Genomic DNA, 23,301 nt, shown 5'->3' on the forward strand with positions numbered 1-23,301 from the left:
TAAAAAAAATCATACATCATGATCAAGTGAGACTTATTTTGGGGAGGCAAAAATGGTACAACATTCGTAAATCAATCAATGTGATTCACCACATAAACAAAAGGAAGGAGAAAAACCACATGGTAATTTCAATATATGCAGAAAAAGCATTTGATAAAATCCAGCACCCATTTATGATCAAAACTCTCAGCAAAATGGGAATACAGGGAACATACTTCAACATGATAAAGGCCATTTATGACAAACCCACAGCCAACATCATAATTAATGGACACAAATTAAAAGCAATCCCCCTAAAATCAGGAAAAAAGCAGGGGTGCCCCATTCACCACTTTTATTCAACATAGTACTGGAAGTCCTAGCTAAGGCAATCAGACAAGAAGACAAAATAAAAGGCATCCAAATTGAAAGAGAAGAAGTAAAACTATTATTATTTGCAGATGATATGATATTGTATATAGAAAACACTAACATCTCAGTCAAAAAACCACTGGACCTGATAAATGAATTCAGCAAGGTGGCAGGATATAAAATTAATAATCAGAAATCAGAAGCATTTTTATACACAAACAATGAAATGTCAGAAAGAGAAATTAAGGAAACAATCCCCTTCACTATTGCAACAAAATAAAATAAGTATCTAGGAGTAAATTTAACCAAGGAGCTTAAAGACTTGTACTCAGAAAATTATTAAACATTGATAAAAGAAATCAAGGAAGATACAAACAAGTGGAAAGTATATACCGTGTATATGGTTAGGAAGAATAAACATCATTAAAATGTCTATATTACCCAAAGCAATTTATAAATTTAATACAATTCCAATTAAAATACCAATGACATGCTTCAAAGATATAGATCACATATTCCAAAAATTTATATGGAACCAAAAAAACAAAAACAAAAACACAAATAGCCTCAGCAAGGTTGAAAAAGAAGAATAAAGTGGGAGGTATCACAATTCCTGATATCAAGTTATACTACAAGGCCATTGTACTCAAAATAGCTTGGTACTGGCATAAGAACAGGCATATAAATCAATGGAACAGAACAAAGAACCCAGAAATAAACCTACATTTTTATGGACAATTGATATTTGATAGAGGAAGTAAGAGCATACAATGGAGTAAAGACAGTCTCTTTAACAAATGGTGTTGGGAAAACTGGACAGCTATCTACAAAATTATGAAACTAGTCACCAACTTAAACCATGCACAAAAATAAACTCATAATTAATAAAGTACGAAAATGTAAGTCATAAAACCATAAGCATCTTAGAAGAAAACATAGGCAGTAAGATCACTGACATCTATCGCATCAATATATTTGCTAATTTATCTCCACAGGCAAGTAAAATAAAAGACTGGATAAACAAAAGGGACTATATCAAACTAAAAAGCTTTTGCACAGCTAAAGAGATTATGAACAGTATAAAACGACAAACCACACAATGGGAGAACATATTCGACAATATGTCTGATAAGGGGTTAATAACCGAAATTTATACAGAACTTGTAAAACTCAACACCAAGAAGACAAACAATCCAATCAGAAAATGGGCAAAAGAAATGAATAGACACTTCTCCAAAAAGGATATACAGCTGGCCAATAGTCAGATGAAAAAATGTTTAACATCACTAATCATTAGAGAAATGCAAATTAAAACCACAATGAGATACTACCTCACACCAGTCAGAATGGCGCTCATTAACAAAACAACACACAACAGGTGCTGGCAAGGATGTGGAGAAAGTGGAACCCTCCTGCACTGCTGGTGGGAATGCAGACTGGTGCAGCCTCTGTGGAAAACAGTATGAAGATTTTTCAAAAAATTAGAAATTGAACTGCCCTTTGGCTGAGCCATCCCACTTATAGGTATATATCCCAAGGACACCATATCAACAACTGAAAAGACGAAATGGACCCCTATGTTCATGGCAGCATTGTCCACAATAGTGAAGATCTGGAAACAGCCCAAGTGTCCAACATTGGTAGAGAGGATTAAAAAGCAGTGGTACAATGGAATACTATGGGGTCATGAAAAAGAGGGAAATATTACATTTTCAACAATATGTATGGACCTGGAAACTATTATGTTGAGTAAAATAAGCCAGGCAGAGAAAAAAAATATCATATGACCTCACTCATTTGAGGAATCCAAGGAAAAATGTGAACTGAGGAATGGAATTAAACCTGAAGGGAAGTGGGGAAGGATCTGTTGGGAGGGGGGTAAGGGCAATGTTGAGGGAAATTCGGGGGAGAGGGATGCTTTTGGGGAGACACTAGAATCTATGTAAACACAATAAATAAATAAATAAATAAATAAATATTAAGAAAATAAGAAATGAAGAACAGATATGACAGATAGAAAGCTAAAGGGATTAGGCAAATAAATTATAGACACAGACATTAGTATGGGGATCACAAGAGGAAAAGGGAGTGGTGAGGGGGTATAGAAGAGAGTTAGGGGGCAATAAATGATGATGGAGGGAGACCTGACTTGAGGTGCTGAACACACAATACCATACACAGATGATATGTGATTAGATAATTATATACCCGAAAGCTATATAATTTTATTAACCAGTATCACACCAAAATATTCAATAAAGATTAAAAATAAATAAGTAAATTAGTAAAAATGAACAACAAATATCATGATGGAAGATGAAAATTATCAATAATAACAGTAAATGTGAATGGATTAAGGATCCAACTGAAAGACATAGACAGAATAAAAAGAAAGGAAGAGAAAAAGAAACCTAATCTGATCTTTAGAAGAAACAACTTTTAAAACTAAGTTAAAATTAAAATATTAATTAAAAAATCACACCTTAATTGACCCAAGAGAAGGTAGTATGACTATGTTCACATTGAACTGAGTAAATTTTATGACATGGTCAAAATATGAGCAGTCATTAAAAACACATTTTAAATACAAAACCGAAAATAATGAAAATAATATAATAGTAAAGTATAGTGCTTGCTTCAGCAGCACAAATCCTAAAATTGGAACAGTACAGAGAAGATTAGCATGGCCCCTGTGCAAGGATGACACTCAAATTTCTGATGCATTCCATAATTTTTATCTTACCTTTTGCAATGGCATGGATGGACCTGAAGACTATTATACTAAGTAAAATAATTCAGGCAGAGAAAGACATATATCATGTGATCTCACTTAAATGTGGAATCTAAGAAACAAAGTGAACTAAGGAACAAAATAGAAGCAGAGGCAGGGTCACAGGGACCAGAGGGACAACTGTCAGAGGGAAGTGGGATGAGGGGATGGGATCAGAGAAGGTGAAGGGATTAGTGAAATTATATATACATGACACAGAGATACAGATGACAGGACAACAAATCTCAGAGAGAAAGGGGGTGGGAGTTAGGAGTAGGTGGGGAAAAGGGGTGTAAATAGGAACAAGAGGAAGGAGGGTGAGGGTGATGTATTCAGTGGGACACTTGAATCTACGTTAACACAATAAATTAAAATTAATAAAAAATAATTTATATATATATAAATTATTGGTATATATATATATACCAAAAATAAACTGGACATAAGGGAGACATTTAAGGCAAGAATTATTATAAATGATAAAGCAGACATTTTACAATGACAAAATAGTCAACAGAATGAAATGACTATCTTAAATTTGTAGACATATAGCATAACTTTAAAGTTTATTAATTAAAAACTAACACTAATAGAAAAAAAGAAAAAAGAAAACTCACTGAGATTTTTAACATTCTTTTGTTGGTGGATTAAAAATTGATAATTAGAAAGATTTTAACATTTTATTTTATTTTTTAATAGTTTTATTTAGACAATTAATTTTAATGGCATGACATTGGTCAACTAGAGCACATAGATTTAGCAAAATGATTTATTATGTATATATAATATATATTCCTCACAAAAATTAGGGGATATTTCAAAATGAGTATGAAGCAATTAAAAAAAAACATTTGACTTTTTTTATTAAACAAGAACATCAGAAAAACAAATGACAAGTCAAAGGAAGTTGTTTGATTATGCAAATGAGTTGTAAAACCAACTTTTATTTCATTGGTGAAAATGTACTACACAAAAGGCTGAAAGTACTGGGGTATCTGCACATTCCCTGATCCCCTAATTTTTGTGAGCAGTTGTATATAATATATAAATATATATGTAATTCCACACACATAACTGTAAAACACACATTTTTTTTATGCAATAACAAAAAAGTAAAATAAATTATATTATGGACCATAAAATAATTATTAATAACTTTTTCTTAGAAACTAACATAGTATATGTTTTCTAATTATTGTAGAAATAAAATAACACTCAATATGTTAGCTTATCAAAAAACCTTCAAATATTTATTAATGGAACAAATAACTAATACATAATTCATAAGATAAAGTATAATTATAATAAATATTCAAAAATATTTTGAAATGAAAATAATAAAATTGTGAAATAACAAAATTTGTGTGACACGGATAAAGTAATTCTGAGGGATAAATTTAATACTCTAAAATACACATATCAAACAAAAGGAAACTTTAAATATAATGATTCAAGCTTTCAACAATAAAACAAAAATTATGAAATTGACCTACAAAGTCAAGGTTTTTATAACACTGCAAGAAAAAATATTATTATAAAAGTGTTTTCACCCCTCTGAAAAGTGCAAGTACAATTATATATTCATATGAGAAAAGAAAAACAAGGAAGAATAAAACTTGACTGATGCATCATAGAATTATGCATTTGAAAACTATATAATTATATTTTTAGTTTTATTAATGTCACCCCCGTAAAGTTGTTAAAAATAAAAAAATACTAATTCTAATTTACACTGTATAAAAAATTTAACTTGAGGTTGATTAGGTTTATTATCTTAATATAAAAACTAAAGCAATTCATATTTTCAGGAAAATGCAACATTGTAATTTCTTCATAAACATGGAGTAACATAATATATAAAATATATTTTAAAAATTAGTAAACATAAAGCAATAATCACAAAAATATAATTATACAGTAGATTCATTAAAATGAAGAACTTTTCACTGGAGGTATCACGTCCCTAGATTCAAAATTATGCTACAAAGCTGAAATAATCAAAACAGCATGATACAGTCACAAAAACAAACAAACAAACAAACAACACATAGATACCAATGGAATGAAATGCAGAGCTGCGAATTAAGTCCTCACTCATATAGTCAATTAATCTAGTAGATAAGAATATACAATGGAGAAATGACAGTCCCTTTAATAAGTAGTGTTGAGAAAATTAGACAGATATGCAAAAAATGAAACTAGGCCACTCTTACACCATATACAAAAGTAAACTTAAAGTGAATTAAAGACTTAATTTTAATTTCTCAAACCATAAAATTCCTAAAGAAAAATATAAGAAGGAAAATAAAATATAAGAAAAATATAAGAAGAAAAAATAAAAATTCTTAAAGAAAAATATTCTGAGATTGCTCTCAGTAATATTTTTGTGGATATGTCTTCATAATTATAGGAAACAAAAGCAAAAATAAACATGGAATTATATTAAACTAAAACGTTTCTGCACAGCAAAGATAAACATCAACAAAACAAAAAGACAAGTTATTGAATGGGAAAAGATATTCTCAAATGATACATATAACAAAAGGTTACCTAGTTATTCAAAATATGTACAGAACTTAACAACTCAATAACAGCAACAAATAAACAAATCCAATTAAAAATGGAGAGAAGACACAAATTGACCTTTCTCCAAAAAACACATTTAGATTAATGGCCAATAGACATATAAAAAGATGCTCAATGATACTAATCATAAGAAGAAAGCAAAACAAAAGCACAATGAAATAACACTTCATACCTGTCAGAATGGCTAGTATCAAAAAGTCAACAAATAACATGTTGTAGTGAATGTGAAGAAAAGGGAACCCTCATGCTGTTGGTGGGTTTGTAAATTGGTAGAGTGAATATGGAAAACAGTATGCAGATTCCTCTAAAAACTAAAAATAAAACAACCATAAAAACCCAATAACTCTACTTTTGAGTATTGAAGAGATCCAAAAAGATATATGCACCTTTACGTTCATTGAAACATCAGTTACAACAGCCATGATGTGAAAGCAACCTAGGTGTTCATTGATTGATGATTGGATAAAGAAGATGTGACATATATACGGATAGAAAAGATACCTATAGCCTGACCAGGCGGTGCCACAGTGGATAGAACATCGAACTGGGATACGGAAGACCCAGGTTCGAGACCCCAAAGTCGCCAGCTTGAGCACAGGCTCATCTGGTTTGAGCAAAGCTCACCAGCTTGGACCCAAGGTCGCTGACTCAGGGTTACTTGGTCTGCTGAAGGCCCGCGGTCAAGGCACATATAAAAAAGCAATCAATGAACAAATAAGGTGTAAAAAAAAAAGAAGATACACACACACACGCATACAGACATAGGTGCACACACACACAAATGGACTATTATTAAGCCATAAAAATAATGAAATCTTGCCACATGTGAAACACGAATGGACCTAGAGGGTAGTATGCTAAGTGAAATAAGTCAGACAGAACAGGACAAATAATGTTTGATCTTTTTTCACTTATATGTGAAACCTAAAACAAAATGTAACAAAAGAAAATCAGACTCACCGAAATAGAGATTAAATTGATGGTAACCAGAGGGGAGGAGGAGGAGGAAATGGATGCAAAAGGTGAAGGCAAATATAGTTAATATTGCGATAAATATGCACAGTAACAAGTAATTAGGAGACTGTGTTGATTACATCTTAAGGTACATATTCTGAATCATTCTATTGTACACCAGAAACTAATATAATATTTTATACCAATATTATATTTGAAGAAGGAAACGTCAAAAGATATCATCTTTAAAGTCAGTAGGTGATTCAAAGAAAAGAAAATATTCTGGATAAATACATCTAAAAGTAATTTGTATACAGAATATATAAAAACACTACAAATCAGTAAAAAAACCAAAAATACTGTTTAAAGGTGGAGAAATTCTCATACAAACACTTTACAAATGAGAACATAAAGATAATTAGTAGGCATATAAAAAGATAGCCAACATCATTAATCATCAGGGAAGGGAAGAGTAAAAGTACAATGAGATTACAGAACACACCCCTCAGAATGACTAAAATTAATAACTGAAAATATGATGTATTAATAATAAAATTGTGTTAATAGAACCCTCATACATTGTCAATGAGATTACTAATTTGTTGATTAGTTTTGGAAAACTTCATAACAACATCTACTAAAGCTAAACATATCCCTGATGACTCAGATGCCACTTCAATAAAAATTAGTATAAAAATAAAGCAATAGATATTTACACAGATATTTACAACATTTTTATTCATAACAAGTAAACATTAGAAAGAAGCCAGATATGCTATGGAAGACAATTTATAACATAGTGGCAATGGCTTTCTATTACACAACAGTAAAAAAATGAAGTCTCCTCGTACAATTTACAATACGGCTGACTCTCAAAAGTATCATGTTGAACAAAAGATAAAAAACAGGAAAGAATGCATGGAGTGTTCATACTTTTATTTGAATTTCAATTAAAACAAAATAGCATACAATGATAAAGGTAAGCATAGTAGTTATAGTAGTTTACTGATAGATTGAAAAAATCTTCAGTGGTGGTGAAATTATTGTTTATTTTTTAAATAAAACTAAACATTAAAGCAAAATAAACATATTACTTTAACATTAAAAGTCTATTAACATTTGGCCCTGGCAGGTTGCTCAGTGGTAGAGCGTCGGCCTGGCATGCAGGAGTCCCGGGTTTGGTTCCCGACCAGGGCACACAGGAACGGAGCCCATCTGCTTCTCCACCCCTCCCCCTCTCCTTCCTCTCTGTCTCTCTCTTCCCCTCCGGCAGCCAAGGCTCCATTGGAGCAGAGTTGGCCCAGGTGCTGAGGATGGCTCCATGGCCTCTGCCTCAGGCGCTACAATGGCTCTGGGCGCAACAGAGCAACGCCCCAGATGGGCACAGCATCGCCCCCTGATGGGCATGCCGGGTGGATCCCGGTTGGGCGCATGCGGGAGTCTGTCTGACTGCCTCCCCGTTTCCAACTTCAGAAAAAAAAAAACAAAGTCTATGAACATTAAAGTATAAAAACTAATCAAATATATGACTATATAAATTAGTGAAATTTTTAATTATATTAGAAAAAATAAAGGTCCCTTTTCCAATAGCAACAATAACTCTAAGGTACCTAGGGTAAATATAAATAGCATCTCTGGACTTTCTGAAAAAAGTTACAAAGCAATATTAAAAAACATAAAAACAGCCCTGGCCGGTTGGCTCAGCGGTAGAGCGTCGGCCTGGCGTGCGGGGGACCTGGGTTCGATTCCTGGCCAGGGCACATAGGAGAAGCGCCCATTTGCTTCTCCACCCCCCTCCCCTCCTTCCTCTCTGTCTCTCTCTTCCCCTCCCGCAGCCAAGGCTCCATTGGAGCAAAGATGGCCCGGGCGCTGGGGTTGGCTCCTTGGCCTCTGCCCCAGGTGCTAGAGTGGCTCTGGTCGCGGCAGAGCGACTCCCTGGAGGGGCAAAGCTTCTCCCCCTGGTGGGCAGAGCATCACCCCCTGGTGGGCGTGCCGGGTGGATCCCGGTCGGGGAGCATGCGGGAGTCTGTCTGACTGTCTCTCCCCCTTTTCAGCTTCAGAAAAATACAAAATAAAAAAAACAAAACAACAACAACAACAACAACAAAACACATAAAAACATAATGCTAATGAATAAGTAGATGCTATATGTTTATGGATGGGAGGATACAGTACCTAAAAGATAATATATCTTTCAAAAATTAATCTAGGTTTTTAATGCAGTTAGAATTAAATGCCCCGGAGCTGTTCATGAAATTCAAAAGGGATTGGTAGCATTCCTTATTAGTTAGAAATAAACTTTAAGAAATAAACACTCTTTAATACTGCACTTACACAGACTAATACAAATGAACATAAAAACACATAAACAGACACAATAGTATATAATAATTTGTTATGACAAAATCTCTATCAATCAAAAGATGGCAAATAGACTACTGAATACCAAAACAAGAAAAACAAACATAATTCTTAGGTTATCTCAAGAAAATAAACTAATATATTAAAGTTACTAACTTGTCCTCTTAAAAGATAATATAAACACAAATATAAACAAAAATTAATGCCACAATGCAAATGAATAACAAAAGTCAAATGTCCAAAATATATGTTTTAAAAAGGAAACCCCTATAAAATATTGAGAAATTAGCACAAGTAATGAATAGCCAGTACAAAAGATAAAGCCTACGTGGTCAATAAATAGAAGAAATGTTGTTATTTTTAGTACTCATATGTGAAAGCAACTGAAAACAGCATTGACATTCCCCGTGCCAGATCAACTAATGTTAAATATTCATAGAATATGCAATGTAGATAAAGATGTGGAAGGTAAGACATTTTCATTCACTTGGTTAGCAATGTTGCTAATCAACATCACTGGAAATAATCTGTTTCAAGGGGATGAAGCCATGAAAATTTATCCATATGTTGTCTGGTTTGTGACTGGCCTAGATATCTGCTACTAAAGAGTCAGAAAATAACAGGAGAGCACTAAATGGACAGAAAAAAAAGCAGAGAAATGTTATAAAAATGATTGTTCCTAGTCTACCAAGTATCCTCAGTGTGGACACCTGGATTATGTGGAGGCTTCAAGTGGAGAAGGACATACACTAAATTATTTTATAAATCTGGTCATGTGGCTTCCCCTCATTACAAAACAGAAGTGCAACAATGGTACCTGATGTCCTTTCTAGAAATTATTTGCCTTAGATCACTGTAGATAGAGTTTTACCTGTTGAAGTGGAAAAGAGAGAATTATGTATTAGCAAACTGGAGCTTTCAGATTGTAGTTGAAGGGACATTCTTAAAAGCAGTTGGCTTTAAGCACTTTTTCTCTGTATATACCTGAGCTTCAAGGGTACAGAGAAAATGACTCCGGAGTACACTGAAGGCATCCAGCTCAGAGGTGATATGATATCCAAAGCTCATGACTCTCCAATGGGCTTTGGTTCGAGATGTGTGATTTCTAGCTTTTTTTTTGTTTTTTGTTTTTTTTTTTTGTATTTTTCTGAAGCTGGAAACCAGAAGAGACAGTCAGACAGACTCCCACATGCGCCCGACCGGGATCCACCCGGCACGCCCACCAGGGGGCGACGCTCTGCCCACCAGGAGGCGATGCTCTGCCCCTCCGGGGCATCGCTCTGCCACGACCAGAGCCACTCTAGCGCCTGGGGCAGAGGCCAAGGAGCCATCCCCAGCGCCCGGGCCATCTTTGCTCCAATGGAGCCTCGCTGCGGGAGGGGAAGAGAGAGACAGAGAGGAAGGAGAGGGGGAGGGGTGGAGAAGCAGATGGGCGCTTCTCCTGTGTGCCCTGGCTGGGAATAGAACCCGGGACTTCTGCATGCCAGGCCGACGCTCTACCACTGATCCAACCGGCCAGGGCTCTAGCTTTTTTTATATTAGATTTCAATGTGTTCTTTTATTTTAATATAAAACTGCAATGCAAACAACTGTGATAACCACCTGTTCATATTTATATAATGCCAAAAATAAGACATTTGGAGGTAGAGGATATAAGGAGGATAAATGGTGATAGACAAAGACTTGAATTGAAAGAGTGAACATAGAATATGATGTAGAAAGATGTGTTGTAGAATTGGGCACCTTAAACCTGTTTAATTATGTTAACCAGTGTCACCCAAAGAAAATTTGATAAAAAAACAAGAAACTTAGGCTCAAGTTCTTCGAGCCAAGTGATTGAGTGGCTGAAACTAGAGAGATGATCACCTAATAGTCAGTCCTATGTCCATTACAGAAAAAAATCAGTGCTCTGTGTAGAGTGGAATGAGCAGTGGGTCATACTTGCGCATCTGTGCTCCATATGTGCTTGATCCTGAGAACGTATATGTAGGGAGAAGGTGCTGTAGAGGAAACACACGGGGACACGGACACCCAGACCTTAGTTAAGTCTTGCAGACTGTTCCTGTGTATTAGCTGTGATTTATAATTTTAATTAAAGTGATAATTTTGAAAAACATTGGGGTGAAATGAAGCTAAACAAAATGGTTTCTAATATATATTTTTACTTCATAGATTTCAACCTTTGACTTTCTTAGAGCCTTAAGGCTCATTGCTAATGTTCTCTCCTCACTATTCCCCTTCCTCACTGGGTCAGAGTGCTGTACTTGCAGAACCTAATGTCATTCTATTGAAGGCTTTTTACTTCCACAAACTATATCTACTGACTGGAAGTTTTCGCTGGGATGAACATCCCCATAAAACTACCTCCTTCCTATTATTTTTTTAAGTTAAATGCATTGGGATGACAATGGTTAATAGAATTCTATTGGTTTCAACTGTACAATTCTATAATATATCATGTATACGTTGTGTGTTTACCACCCAAAGTCAAATCTCCTTTCATCACCATATATTTGGCCCCCTTTACACTTGACCACCGCCTCCCCAATGCCCTTCCCCTCTGATTACCACCACACTACTGTGTGCGTCTATGAGTGTCTGTTGCTGTTTGTTTTATGTGTTCATTTGTTGTTTTCAGTTTTATTTTCCACATGAGTAAAATCATATGGTTTTCGACATTTTCCATCTGACTTATTTCACTTAGCATGATTCATCCGTTTTGAAGCACATGGCAGTGTTTCATCTTTTCTTATGGCTGAATAGTATTCCGTTGTCTGTAAATATCACATCTTTCTTTTTTTTTCTCCCTGCATTTTTTAGGTCGGAAATTTATATTTAATTTACTTTAATTGGACTTATTGTGGTGACAGTGGTGAACAAAACTACATAGGTTTCAGGTATATGATCCTACAGTACATCGCCTGTACTTTGCACTGTGTGTTCACCACATCCAGTCAAGTCTCCTTCCATCACCAACCACACATCTTTTACCCTCATGTACCACTCCCAATTCTTTTCCTCTTGGAATTACCATACTGTTGTCTGTGTTCATCAGGTTTTTTTCTTTGCTTAATCCCTTCACCTTTCTCATCCAGTCAGCCAAACCTTTCCCTCCTGACTGCAGTCAGGCTGTTCTGTGTATCTATCAGTCTTTTTCTATTTTGTTTGTTAGCTTATTTTATTCATTAGATTCCACATATAAGTGAAATCATGTGGTACTTCTTTTACTCTGGCAGGCTTATGTCACTTAACATACTGTCTCCAGGTCTGCCCATGCTGTTGCATGATTTAAAATTTCCTTTCTTTTCATGGCCAAGTAGTATTCCATTGTGTAAATATACCAGACTTGTGTAAATATACCAGAACTACTCGTCTACAGATGAGCATTTGGGCTCCTTCCATATCTTGGCTATTGTAAATAACACTGCAATAAATATAGAGGTTCATATATATATTTTTAGGTGAGAGGAGGGGAGAAAGTGAGACAGAATCCCACATACATCTGTATTGAAATACAGCCAGCAACCTCGTCTGAGACTAATGCTCAGTACAAAGATATTTCTAGCACCTGAGGCTGATGGCACCAAGCTATCGTCAGCACCTGGTGACACACTCAAACTAATCCAGCTACTGGCTGCAGGAGGGGAAGAGGGAGAGAAAGGGGAGAGAGAAGGGGAGAGAAGCAGATGGTCGCTTCTCCTGTGTGCCCTGACCAGGCATCAAACCAGGGATGTCCATATGCCAGGCTGACACTCTATCCACTGAGCCACTGACTAGGGCCTCATATAGTCTTTTAAATTTGAGTTTTAGGTTTCCTTTCTTATATATATTATCGGAAGATAAATTGCTGGGTGATAAGGAAATTTCATTTTTAATATGTTTAGGTAACTGCATGCTGCTTTCTACAATTTTAATTCCCAGCAACAGTGTGTAAGGGTTCCCTTTTCTCCACATCTTTGCTATAAGTTGTTGTTTGTGAATTTATTTATGATAGTCATTCAAACAGAAATGAGGGGGTGTCTTATCCAAAATTAGGTAAAGATACTACAAAGAAAGAAAATTATAGACCAATATCCCTGATGAATGTAAATGCTAAAACTCTCAACAAAGATCCAGATCCAGCAATACATAAAAAAGGTTAAACATCATGAGCAAGTGGGATTTACTCTGGGATACAAAGTTGGTACAACATCCACAATCAACAAATGAGATACACCACATAAACAAAATGATGGATAAAAAACAAATGGCCATATCATTAGATGTAGAAAATGAATTTGAAAAAAAAAATCCAGTCCTCCAAATAACTCTCAGTAAAGTGGGAATAGAAGGAACATACTTCAACATAATAAAGACCATATATGACAAACCTGTAAGTCAACACCATACTTAATGCGGTTAAACTACAAGTGTTTTCGTTAAGATTGGGAACAAGATGAAAATGTGTGTTATCACCACTCCTATTCAACATAGTTCTGGAAGTCCTAGACATGACAATCATAAAATATAAAAAAATAAAAGGCATTTAAATTGGAAAGGAAGAAGTAAAACTGTCACTACTAGTGGATGACATGATACTGTATATAGAGAACCCCAAATATTCCACCAAAAAAATATTAAAACCAATAAATAAATTCAGTAATATAGTAAGATACACAATATATATCCAGAAATTGATATTTTATAAACCAATAATAAACCATCAAAAGGAAAATAAGATAATTCCATTCACAATTGCATAAAAAAATACCTAAAAAGAAAGTTAACCAAGGATGTTAAATACTTGTATTCAAAAAATTATGACACTGGGCCCTGGCCGGCTGGCTCAGTGGTAGAGCGTCAGCCTGGTGTGCGGATTTTCCGGGTTTGATTCCCAGCCAGGGCACACAGGAGAAGCACCCATCTGCTTCTCCACTCCTCCCCCTCTCCTTCCTCTCTGTCTCTCTCTTCCCCTCCCACAGCCAAGGCTCCATTGGAGCAAAGATGGCCCGGGTGCTGGGGATGGCTCCATGGCCTTTGCCTCAGGCACTAGACTGGCTCTGGTTGCGACAGACTAACGCCCCGGATGGGCAGAGCATCTCCCCCTGGTGGGCATGCCAGGTGGATCCCTGTCGGGCGCATGTGAGAGTCTGTCTGACTGCCTCATTTCCAGCTTCAGAAAAGTACCAAAAAAAAAAAATTATGACACTGAAGAAAGATATTTAGATAGATACAAATAAGTGGAAGTATATGCTGTGTTCATGGACAGGAAGAATTAACATCACTAAAATCCTAAAATATCTATATTATGCAAAGCAATCTATAGATTCAACACAATTCCTATTAGGACACCAATGGTGTATTTCACAGAAATGCAAATTGTATGACATCTTTATCCAATCATCTATCAAAAAACCAGTAGTTTCCATGTCTTGGCTTCCATGAATACTGCTACAATGAACATAGATATGCACATATTTTTAAAAATATATTTTTAAAACATTTATACGTAGATACCTAAAAGGGGTGTTGTTGGGTCTTATGGTAACTCTTAGATTTTTGAGGAACCTCCACAATTGTATTTCTTACTGGTTGTACCAGTTTATATTCCCATAAGTAATGAATGAGAGTTCCTTTTTCTTTATAGCCTCTCCAACACTTTGTTGTACCTCTTTGTGATTTTGATTTGCATTTCCCCTAATAGCTAGTGAAGTTGAGCATCTTTTCATATATCTGCTAGTCATTCGTATGTCTTTTTGGGAAAAGTGTCTGTTCAGATCCTCTGCCCAATTTTAATTATATTGTTTGTTGTTGTTGTTGATGTTGTTGTTCAGTGGCATGAATTCTTTATATATTTTGGATATTTACATTTTATAGAAATATACTCCTCCATACAGTTGTTGTCTTTTTGTTTTGTTGTGGTTTCTTCTAATGTGCAGAATCTAGTTCCATTCAAACATTTATCTTTTATCCATTCTTTAAGAAAGAAGTTAAGAGTTTCTTTCTAGAAACTTTAACTAGTCTTTTTTAGACTTTCATTTATTTTGCTCCCTTTGCACTGTGTGTACTGCCTTTTCATGTAATTTTTATTAATGTAAATGATTTATGAACATTTTCATGTCTCTTATTAAGCAGAGAGCTAAGGGAGATACCAAGCATCGTATGGTACTTTGTGTGCATGCATCAAAAAATTTTAAATGGATATATGAAAAAAACAGATAAAAATAGTGTGGATGATAAAATGGGTAAAAAATAAGGAAAATTACTATTTATGTAATAATAAAATGAGACTGGCTATTGACTAAGTTTTAAAGATGTAAAATCAGGGCCCAGGCCATTTGGCTTAGTGGTAGAGCATCGGCCCTGCTTGCGGAAGTCTTGGGTTCAATTTCTGGCCAGAGCACTCAGGAGAAGTGCTCAACTGCTTCTCCACCCTTCCCCCCTCTCCTTTCTCTCTACCTCTCTCTTGTCCTCCCACAGCCAAGGCTCCATTGGAGCAAAGTTGGCCCAAGTACTGAAGATGGCTTCATAGCCTCCACCTCAGGACCTAGAATGGCTGCTCTGGTAGCAACAGAGCAACACCTCAGATGGGCAGAGCATCACCGGCTAGTGGGCATGCCGGGTGGATCCTGGTCGGGTGCTTGCGTGAGTCTGTCTCTCTGCCTCCTCGCTTCTCACATCAGAAAAATACAAAAACAAACAAACAAACAAATAAACAAATAAATAAAGATGGAAAGTTAGTTTTGGTTTTGTCATAGTGATCAATAATAGAGACTTAAAAACATTCATATCAGACACATTTGGTATTGTATGAAATAATCACTCATTACATAAATGTACAATAAAACGACATATACGTGAATTCATATACTTATAAATTATGAAGATCTGTTGAATAAAAATACTTAAAAATATGCCCAGAATTAGGCTCTCCCAGATCAAATCGATCTCTGACCACATTGTTCTTATCCATAGATGGTATAAAATTGACAAGAAAAATTTTGATGTAAATCAGAAAAAGATTACACAAACAGATTTTTTCATTGTAACAACAGTAACAGGTGGTGTGTCTCTACTAGCATCTCAGACAGTCTCCCTACCTTCTGTGTGTCTCTACTCCAGACCCTTGTGCCCATTTCTATTAGAATAAACATATTTGGCTGAGAGCAATTATAGGATCACTTCAACACACCTATTTTTTTAAATAAGTGTACAGTAAGTAAGGTCTCACTTAGCATCCACAATAAAGTCTCAGAGGCTGTGACTTTAAGTGAAGTAAATTATAAGGAAAAAAAATTTATCATGATCTGATAGATATAAATAAGAGTTAAGTTCTTTTGGCATATTTTTGGTCAGAAAACATTACCAAACTTCTAAGCAAAAGCCCAAAATAGTTATATTAAACACCAAAATAAATGTGAGTTCTACATACATTTAAAAATAGTCCATTAAAGAAAGCTGATAATGATTTTCTCACCTCCTTATTCTAGTTCAGGGTCATAGTAGCCACAGCCTTTCCTGGCTGCTCAGAATGCAAGGTGGGACCCTAAGCTGGACAGGACATCCTTCTAAGACAGGGCACATCACATGAGCACTCACACTCACATAGACTGCAACAATTTAGACACACCAATTTACCTCACAGTGCATATCCTTGGAATGTGGGAGGAAACCGGGTATCTAAAGTACACACAGACCTTTCAAAAACATTCAAAACCCACACCGACAGTGGCCCCACCCAGAAACTGATTTTTCTCATCAACATTACAATGAAATGACACTGAAGGAAATGACAGTATTTGAGGGTCTACGGTATCTCTCAGTGACCATTATTTCCAAGGATGAATTACTTAAATCACATTACTGTCTAAGCACATTTTTTCTTGCCCTTTCTGTAGACTCGGTAAATTTAATTCTTATTTTAGATTTAATTATTTAAATTTCTCTCCCAAGTACTGTTGAAAAAGCCCTCCTATGTGTATTTATTTGCTGTTTTGCATAATAAACTCTACTAAAGTTATGGATTACACTATAGCCATGTTTGATAAGACAATCAAGTCACCTATTTTCAGATATATTATAGGTCACTGGTCAAAAGTTCAATAAAAATTACATGGACGCTTTGCATAGTTCCCCACAGAGAATGGTCAGGCCCTATCAATTGTCCAGAAGAAGTACATCTTGCAGGTTATGCACTGCTGCACATTTTCTTTCATGGAAATCAATAGTTGTCTGTGGGATATTGGATTTGAGATTACATATATTTAGATAATAATTGTTTGAGTAGAATTATGCAAAGAGCTAAACTGTTTTCTGAATCAATCAACACCTAGATTGCTAGTCCAGTTATTTATTGATCTTTGAGTAAATTTTTCCATATCATGAAGAGAAAAATATTAAAATATAATGATTATCTTGACAATGCTCCCAGGACACGTTTACTGTCCTGTCAATGATGAACAGAAATCAAATATGTTTGAGAGATGTAATTGCCTCTAACTGATTTTACAATTTATCATATTTATTATGTAGCATCCTAAGTATATCATACATATTTCAATAAAGACATTTGATTTTGTGCTCCTTTATAAAACACATACAATTAGGATTACATTTTTAAAAAGCTTAATATTAACAGGCTTTCATTTTTTTTAGCATGTACGATAAATGAGAAGGTGACTTTTAAATCATATATATCAACTAAAATTCTGATATTAACCAGGTGGACAAGAAGTGAGCCCATAGAAATCTAAAAATCTTAAATTTTTTATTTCCCAAGGTTATACAGGACCTTTATAAGTTACAGCAATGCATGGGAAATAAGTGTAATCATGAACATAAAACCAGACATTTATGTATATGCTTTTATAATTACTATTTATTTCTAACTTATCCAACCCATATAGCCATGTGAGCTTGGTAAACCCTGAAAATAGTGCAACTGAGTGACATTAAAGGGAGCAAAGATGCATGTTTAGGAAATAGTTTTTGTCCAAACAAATCTCATTTTTCTATGGTCAAAGATTTTTTAAGATAGGTAAATCATTTTATGTACAGTGTCTATGACAATTTAATATGTTACTGTTTATTGGGAGCAACTGAATGTGAGTTAAGGCAAAAAAGAAGAATGTTCTAAGATAATTTGATTTTTGGTGTCCCTTTCAAGGATCAGTTCACTGGACTAGGGTTCCATGAAAAACATTTTGGCATACATGACCAAGGTTAGTTAGAGATGTGTAAGGTGTGAAAGGAACAGTTTTATAACTTACAATGAAAATCATACTCAGTGTAGTTGGTTGTGTATATAGAGCTATACAAAGACAGAAAATAGAGTCAACTGTGAGAGTGAATAAGAGAATGAGAAAAAGCAAAGGAATTAAAGACATAAGCTTGATGGAACCAAAGAAATTATGTAATCCAAAATGAATGTTAAGTGTACGATGAACAGCACAAGGAAAGCAGACATACATAGGTCAGTATATAAGATTTATACTGGGCTTACTTTAACAAGTAAACTAAACCCTCTGATCTCCATTTCCTTCTCAGTAAAATAGGATTATATTACAAAGGTTAAACAAAATAATATACGCCATAGTTTGGCACATGGTAGTTGGCCAATAAAATGATTCTATTATAGATATTTTTTAATGTGCACTATTAAAAGACAATGACCCTGGCCAGTTAGCTCAGTTGGTTTCAGCATTGTTTGGAAACACAGAGGTTTCAGGTTTAATGGCCAGTCAGGGCACATATAGGAAGTGACCGCTGATTACAGAACTAAGTGGAACAAGAAACGAATGCTTCGCTCCCTCTTTCTTTCTCTCCCTCTTCCTCTTTCTCCCACCCCCTTTCTGTCTCTGAAATCATTCAATAAACATAAAATAAAATAAAATGGCAATGATTACTCTCTGACTTAAGAATATGTATTATTTTCAACTAATCTTTCTAAGAACATGTATTCTTAAAACGGAAACTACATGCCCACGGAAGAGCAAAAGGTGATAGATAAGAGGCTCCCCAAATTTTATAAGGAAGGCATTTTTTCTGGACATAATATCATTATGTATTTAATAAAAAGGGAACATAATGAGAAACCACAGATATAGTTAAATGTGGTTTTGTTAGAGGCTTAAGTTGTTTTAATTTTGTCTGCTCCTACAACATTTCCTAATAAAACTTTTAGTACTTTAGTAATAATCACTAATTAGAAGTAGATAATCCTACTTTATATGGTTGCAATAAACTAATATGAAAATTCAAAAGAAAAGAAGTAATATAAATGACACAATCATATGAACACCAAGTGAGTCTCCTGTGAACATCTATTTTATCTGAGTAATTAATTCTCAGAGCCATTGCTCTCCTCTCCTAATTCCTTAATGCTTGCTTTCTGTAATGATTTTGCACCTCTAATTTTACCTTTCTTTTACTGTGTCTCAAACAGGTTTAAATATAATAGAAATGATATATTCATAAATCAAAACTTTTTTAAAAAATTAGAGGTAATTAACATATAGAATATTCCTTTTGCTTAAAGCATCATTTTTTTTCTGCAAACTTTATGAGCTTTAAAGGAGGCCATTAGTTTATTAGTTTTTATTATTATTTTAGTGTATAAAGATGTTATTAAATCATAAATAGAGAGCAGATTGGCAGCTGTTGGGGGGGTGGGCCTTGTGAGGTAGCTGGAGGGACTGAGCAAAAAAGGACAAGAGGAAACATTCATGGACACGACAACAGTGTGGTAATTGCCTGAAGGGTAAGTGGAGTGGGGAAGGGTACAGGAGGGATAAATGGTGATGGACGGAGACTTGACTTGGGGGGGGGGGTGAACACACAATACAGTGTATAGAGATGTGTAGATTTGTGCACCTGAAACCTGTATGATTTTGATATCTAGTGTCACTACAATAAATTCAATTTTTAAAATGGTCAAAAAGTCAATGCACTGCTCAAATCCCTGTTGCTCTCTTCCTTGCACTCCAGCTATATTACCCTTCTTTTGTGCAGTCCATTGCCTTGAAAATAATCTCTTTGAAACCAATAGCACATCTGTTGTCCATAGCGTCCTGTATTTGACCTTCATACTATGGATCACAGTGCCTAATTACCTTTGAGATCATTGGAATGGTTACTTTATTCCACTAAAGTACATCTCATGACAGTAGACAAAGGCAAATACTAGTCAATAACATAGTTTAGATAATTATTATAATTATCTTACAATAGATTGATCAAATCTATTATATCCTTAAAGATTATAGAAATTTTATAGTGTTGATAATAGGTAATAAAGGAAACATTTAATTTATCATTTAATATAATCCATGTTTTTGGTTTTATTCCCATTTTTATAGTTCTTGGTTCTTTTGCCTTATTTCTTTGAGGTTTTGATTCTCTTAAAACTGAAATTCCCAGATCCACACCATATGTTTGACACCATGCAATGAAAAAAGACCATCAGAAAGGGCTTCTTAAAAGTACAAGGACTATGACCTTTACTTATATAAAAAAGAATTCTACTTTCATCTCAAGGTCTCCAAATCTTGACAGAAATATTCTCTACCTGTCATTTATCTCTCCTCCTTAAGTAAATTAAGTTATTGCTGTGACTGCTGAGGACTGTCATTTCTTTTTTATAATAAGCATGTATTGGATCAAGATTTAAAAAAACTGGTTTTGTCTGACCTTCCAGGTAGATAATATATTTGAAGAAGTCCTCGCATAGAGAGGCACAGAATTCTGCATGCCAGTGAGTTCATATGAGATACTGATATTGGCTCTGTTGCTTTACTAATTTTTAAGATACTTTTACAAGATATTTTAAAAAGTGTGAATGAAGATAAACTTGCATAGTAAAGGTAAAACTTGCATAGTATCACATCAGAATACCAAATTTATTTTACAATTTATAATGAATTACCAAGCTTTCCTTCAACATTAAAAATATATTTCTGTGAATAAAATAATTAGGCTCCAGGGAGAAAAGTATTTTTTTAATTTTAATACTTTTACTTCTATTCAACTTATTAGGGTGACATTGGTTAATAAAATTGTATAAGTTTGAAGAGAAAGTAAAATTTAAGAAAAAATTTTTAAATGTTTATTCTTCAACCACATACACATACACACACACACACACACACACACACACACACACATAGTTTCATGTTTGCTTAGATTAATGAATACCTGGAAAAATATATAATAATTATATAAGATATACTATAGATACATAAGTACTATTTGGTAATTTAATTTACATATATATAGATACAATATTTAATATATATGCATATATATAATATATACCATATATATATAGCATATATACACACACATGCACACTATCAACATTTTGTTTCAGGTTTTTAGAAGTATATAAATGAAAGATTAATATACCAATTGATTATCTGACAGTATGTCATAATGAAAAGGATAGGAAAGGGGAAGTGGGAGGTCAGCACTGAGTAGGAAAGGGGCCACCAATGACAGAGAAGGAAATCTTTCTTCATGTCTTTGGTATTGTCTTTAGATTATAGCCATTGAGTGAGTGTTTACTGTTGTTTCATTTGGTTTTACTTTTCATTTCCTTAATAACAAAGACTATTTTTTAAGTTATTATATAGTTAATTTACACTATAGAATGCAAGCTGTTTTAGAGCAGGGACCATGACAGTGATTAAATGCATCTATGTAATACACAGAAATTAAAGTCATTCATATAAGTATGGTAATTTTTTTAATACTTTCAAATTTATAGTCAGCAAATTAAAAGAGGGTCAAAATATGTGCAAGTTTATTTATTTATAAGTTGTAAAATGTGAACCATATCTAAATTAAAATGTTAATGAAATATCTCAATCATATTCTATTTTGTTAGTTTGCCTACATATCATATAAACCAGGGGTCCCCAAACTTTTTACACAGGGGGCCAGTTCACTGTCCCTCAGACTGTTGGAGGGCCAGACTATAAAAAAAATATGAACAAATCCCTGTGCACATTGCACATATCTTATTTTAAAGTAAAAAAACAAAACGGGAACAAATACAATATTTAAAATAAAGAACGAGTAAATTTAAATCAACAAACTGACTAGTATTTCAGTAGGAACTATGCTCCTCTCACTGACCACCAATGAAAGAGGTGCCCCTTCTGGAAGTGCGGTAGGGGCCGGATAAATGGCCTCAGGGGGCCGCATGCGGCCCATGGGTTTATATTATAAACCATGGAATAAAAGGTTTAAAAATCAAATTCTACCATTTATTCAGTTCAGGTGTATCTTCATCAGGCTATGCAGACTGTGTGAACATTTACTGACAGTGAGTTCATCACTTACTACTTATCTACATCACATATTCTATTGAACTCCTTTTCACGGCACTGAAAAGTGACTCCTTGTAAATTCCCGTGTCTTATATCTCTCTTACAATAAGACAAGTTTCTAAATTAATGCACAGACTTTCAGATGTGAGTATCTATTTCTCCAAGTTCCTCTTTTCCAGATTCTTAAATCATGTTTCATCTGGCAAAGTCTCTAAACAGCTTGTCCTGTTTGCCACTGCAAAACTCATTGTACATTATAAAAAAAAATGATGAGATATAGTAACTATTTCTGTAAATTATACTCAGAAGAACATATTAAGACTGATAATAAAACAATAACTACCATTTTAAAAATCTACTAACTATCTGCAATACACTGTGCCAAATATACTGCTCACAAAAATTAGGGAAAATTTCAAAATTAATACAAAGCAATAAAATATCCCTCAATTTTTGTGAGCAGTATAGTTAATATATATATATATATATATATATATATATATATATATATATATTAGATCATTATTTGTATCTATTGTTATTCTCATTTTACAAATAAAAACACTGAGGTCTGAGAAAGCAAGAAAATCATACAAGATCTAACAATTGTAAGAAAAGCATTTGAATTTTTATTCAGGTGAATCTGATTCCAAAGTCTTTTGTTCTTCTCTTCACCTGAACACTAGGCTTTTCTTTACTCTTAGACATGGACAAGAATGTGATGGTAATAGGCAGTGGGGTGAAGGGGGCGGAGGGGGCAAGGAAGGAGAGGGAGGGGGTAGGGGGAGGGTAGGGGCACAAAGAATATCAGATAGAAGGTGACAGAAGACAATTTGACTTTGGGTGAGGGGTATGCAGCATAATCAAAGGTCAAAATAATCTGGAGATGTTTTCTCGGAACATATGTACCCTGATTTTTCAATGTCACTGCATTAAAATTAATAAAAATAAGATTAAAAAATAAAATAATAT

The 23,301-nt window shown here is 34.4% G+C and overlaps 1 non-coding gene across 1 annotated transcript; it reads left to right on the top strand.

The window, feature by feature from the left end:
- The first annotated feature begins 2,979 nt into the window (after positions 1–2,979).
- Positions 2,980–3,086, top strand: LOC136396464 (U6 spliceosomal RNA). Its single transcript, XR_010749751.1, has one exon. It is a non-coding gene; the product is annotated as a U6 spliceosomal RNA (small nuclear RNA).
- Positions 3,087–23,301: the final 20,215 nt, after the last annotated feature.

Source organism: Saccopteryx leptura, chromosome 2, assembly GCF_036850995.1.
Source record: "Saccopteryx leptura isolate mSacLep1 chromosome 2, mSacLep1_pri_phased_curated, whole genome shotgun sequence".
In the NCBI taxonomy this organism is placed as follows: domain Eukaryota; kingdom Metazoa; phylum Chordata; class Mammalia; order Chiroptera; family Emballonuridae; genus Saccopteryx; species Saccopteryx leptura.